This window comes from Alexandromys fortis, unplaced genomic scaffold (assembly GCF_014885135.2).
Source record: "Alexandromys fortis isolate MF-2015 unplaced genomic scaffold, M_Fortis_MF-2015_v1.1 scaffold_185, whole genome shotgun sequence".
Classification (NCBI taxonomy): Eukaryota; Metazoa; Chordata; class Mammalia; order Rodentia; family Cricetidae; genus Alexandromys; species Alexandromys fortis.
The window spans coordinates 674,713-678,867 of NW_026068094.1; the positions used below are offsets into that span (position 1 = coordinate 674,713).

The 4,155-nt window shown below is 38.3% G+C and overlaps 1 non-coding gene across 1 annotated transcript; it reads left to right on the forward strand.

Moving 5' to 3' along the window:
• The first annotated feature begins 630 nt into the window (after positions 1-630).
• Positions 631-737, forward strand: LOC126489153 (U6 spliceosomal RNA). Its single transcript, XR_007588872.1, has one exon. It is a non-coding gene; the product is annotated as a U6 spliceosomal RNA (small nuclear RNA).
• Positions 738-4,155: the final 3,418 nt, after the last annotated feature.

Here is a 4,155-nt window from a genome sequence, read left to right on the forward strand (position 1 = left end):
CGAGTCAGTGACGTGCTCTAGAGAAGGCCCAAACCAACCACCTCCATGGAACCAAACCTGAGTCAGAACCTATACAAGAGCAGGCTCAAGCAAGCAACCTCCATGGAAGCAGGCCCAGGAAAGCTACCTCCATGGGAGTATGCTCAAATGACCTCTGGAATTGCAGAGCAACCTCCAAGAGCACCAAGCAATCTTAAGGAACTCTGAGTGAACTCTAACTTGATTGGAACCATGTCCCTAACTTCATGAGGAACAAACATTTGAAATTTGTCTCCTTTGGCTACTGGAAGAGTAATAAATAGAGACATGACCCCAAATGCACCAATCAGAAGAAAAGATGAGTAGACAAGAACATACTCAGCACCACAAAGAGCAACATAACACCAACAGGAACTAATAATTCTGAAACAGCAAGACTTGAATACCTCTACACAGATGAAGTAGAAGAAAACGACCTAAAAAATAACTTTAGGAGAATGCTTGAGGTCCTTAAAGAGGAAATGAGAAATTCTATCAAAGGAGTGAAGGAAAAAAAAACAAACAAACAAAAGAATTGGAAGAAATTAACAAATCCCTTAAAGAAAACCAAGAAAAAGAAAGTGAACAGGTAAAAGAAAAAGCAAAATACTTGTGCTTGCTTCAGCAGCACATATACTAAAATTGGAATGATGCAGGGAAGATTAGCATGGCCCCTGCACAAGGAAGACATGCAAATTCGTGAAGGGTTCCATATTAAAAAAAAACTAAAGTCTTGAAAACAAAAATAGAAACAATAAAAAACACAAACTGAGGGAGTTCTGGTAATGAAAAATATGGAAAAATGATCAGGAACCACATGGGCAAACATAAAAAAAAATACAAGAGATGGAAGAGAAAATTTCAGGCATTGAAGATATGATAAAGGAAGTAGACTCATCAGTCAAAGAAAACATTAAATCTAACAGAAGCATAACACAAAATATCCAGAAAATATGGGACACCATGAAAAGACCAAACTTAAGAATAAATGGGATAGTAGAAGGAGAAGTCTAACTCAAAAACACAGAAACTATATTGTTGAATACCCCAATTATCACCAAAAAACCTTTATCCAGCAACTGATGGAACCAGATGCAGAGATCCAAAACCAAATAGATTAAGCTCTGGGAATATAATAGAAGAGAGGGAACAGGGAATATATGAGCAAGGGAGGTCAAGATCAAGATGGAGAAATCTACAGTGACAACTGAACCAAACTCGTGGAAACTCATGAACTCTAGACCAGCAGCTGTGGGGTCTCAATGGGACTGAACTAGGCATTCTATATGTGGGAGACAGTGGTGAAGCTTGGACTATATGAGGGGCCCCTGGCAGTAGGACCAAATTCTATCCCTGGTGCATGAGCTAGCTTGTTGGAACCCATTCCCTATGGTGGGACTATGCTCAAACTCAGTGCAGGGGTAGGGGCTTGGTCCTGCTCCAACACAATATTCCAGACTTGACTTTGACTCTCTTTGGAAGCCCTTATCCATTAGAAGGAATGGAAGTGGTGTGGGTTAAAGGGAGGTGGAGGGGGGGTAGAAAGAGGGGTGGAGGAAAAACTGGTTGGAATGAAATTTTTAAATAAATAAGTAAAAATTAAAAAAGAAAAGTAACTAGTTTACTAAGCATGTTTTTTTTTTTCTTGGTGACAAAGAAAACAGTTTTTTTCATTGACCACAAGAAAGAAATAGGTATTCTGGCTATCATCTCATTTGATGTAGGGCTATATTTAACCAACAAGCATAGTAAGTGTAATGTTCTACAAGTGGTCCATGTTGCTTATTCTTTTTTTGTCTCTTTTTTGTACTTTGGGTTTTTATTTAATCTTTCAAATTTTCATACATATACAATGTATCCCGATCATACCTCCCTTCCCCCCAATTCCCTCCAGGATCTCTTATCTCTTTTCCAACTTCATGTCCTTGTTATGAAACGGTTGAGTTTCCCAGCATCTCACACCATCCTCTGGACCCTCCATTTTCAGCACCCTCTTCCACAGTGTTCCTTGAGCCTTGAGGGGTGGTGGCACGGTTGATGTAAATGACCAGTCTGTGGCTGAGCATCAAAGTCACTTACTTTCAGCACTTTGAACAGTAATACATGCTTATTCTTAAATGTTGTGTATTTTCTATTTTAAGTTTCCTATTGTGTTAGTTTCCTTACTACTATGACAACATACCTGACAGAGGACACTTAAGAGGAAAAGGGTTTATTTTGGTCCACAGTTTGAATGTGCAGTCCACCCTGGCAGATAAGTCATGGTGGCAGAAGCTTGAGACAGCTTGTTATATTCAAAGTCAGGAAGCAGAGAGACGTGGATGATGGTGGCTCTCATCGGGTTTTTCGTTGTATTCATCCTTGTAAACCAGCCTGTGGAAAGATGCTGTCAAATTCAGGGCAGATCTTTTCTCCTCATTAAAACCCTTTGTACACATTTTCATAGATACAACTGGAGGTATATTTCCATGGTGCTTATAAATGCATTCAAGTTGAAAATCAGCATTAATCACCACACCTGCCTTATTATTTCCTTGGATGTACTTTTCTTCTAAGAATGGCAGGAAGAAAGGTGGGTTGTACAATATAGGGTTTGGATAGTTTTGAGTTCACTTCCAGAACACAGAAACCAACATAAATAAGTGAATTAGGTCTATAGTCTTATTTTTGAAAAGGCCCTGCCTAAAACCTCAAAAGCATGGGCTGTCAGTATTCTGATTGCCATCCTGATCTTCTGAATTCTCATTAAAACTCTATATTAAGCCCATTCAATAGTAATCTGAGACTCTCTATGAAAAATCAATAATTGCTTCCACATTATTTACACTGTTCTTGTTAGTATGTCAAATTACCAGATTGGAAGCATTTTAGGAAGAGAAATTTGTCTTGTTTATGGTTTCAGAGAGATTTCAGTTCATCATGGCAGAGAAGGTGTGTAAGTGAAAATGTCTCTGTGTTTGGAGGTAGAAGCATGAGGCTTGTTCACATTTCAGTGAAGTAAAGAGATTGGGACTGAATCAAAGCAGACCTATCCTGCAAACACCAGCACCTGACTGACTTCTGCCAAAGAGTACCCAACTGCTAATTTCCAAGTTATACACTTTCAACATTATACCATAAGCTGGGGACTAAGAATTCAAAACAAAAGCCTGTAAGAAATAGCTTTAGGTTCAAAAACTAACAGCAATCATTCTCATTTTTAGGGAAATTAGCCAGAACTCCTGGTAAGAAACTTCTAGATGATATTCATAGCTTAGAAATTTATTAAGTTCTCATTTTTCCTGTAACAAATTCTTAAACAATGATTATTCAAAATAGCATAAACTTAGTTCCTTATGATTTGGGAGGTCAGAAGCATAGACCATGTCTCAGCTTTCTGAAAGCTATAGGGAAACATCCACTTCTGGAATCACACTGTCTTTATTTCTGGGTCCTCAGTGCCCTCCTCTATTGCCAAGACTACCTGCAGAAGATAAGATCTTTCCCACCTTACAACCTCCTGGCATTCTCTCTTCATCCCTTATCTTCCTCCTGTACATTTGACTACGTTGAATCTATCTGGATAATCCATGAGTATTTGCCAAAGTCAAAGTCATCCAATTAGTAACATAATTATATTTGCAATTTTAATTGCACCTCTCCATGGAAACCTATTAATAGCCCCCAAGTATTCAGAGTGTAGCCACCATTGGCAGATGAATAGAAATTTTTTTCTGCTTATTATAAACATCTATCTTTCTTTAACCTCCATTGGTATCTGGAGGTTTAAGAAATGAGATGTTTTAGAAACATTTGTAGAATGTATATGCAGAGGCTTCCAGCCTCAGGGACCAGTGGGTAACGGATACAATGAGATTTTTATGAAGATTGAGATCAAGGCCTGGAGAGTTAAACACACATTAGCACACATGGACACCCACCATTTTGTTGGGTAGTTCCTCACACAAGAAAAGCTACAAGTTCTACATTCTCAAGGATACTACAGGTCTTCATTTTTCTTGATGATCTTTGCTCAAGACTGAAGCTCACTGAACATGTGAGATCAAGTATAATTCAGAAAAGGTAGAACAAAAATGTCTTAGCTCAAGTGTATAATTCATGAAGTCTGAATATTAATATTAATGATCTTGTTCTCTG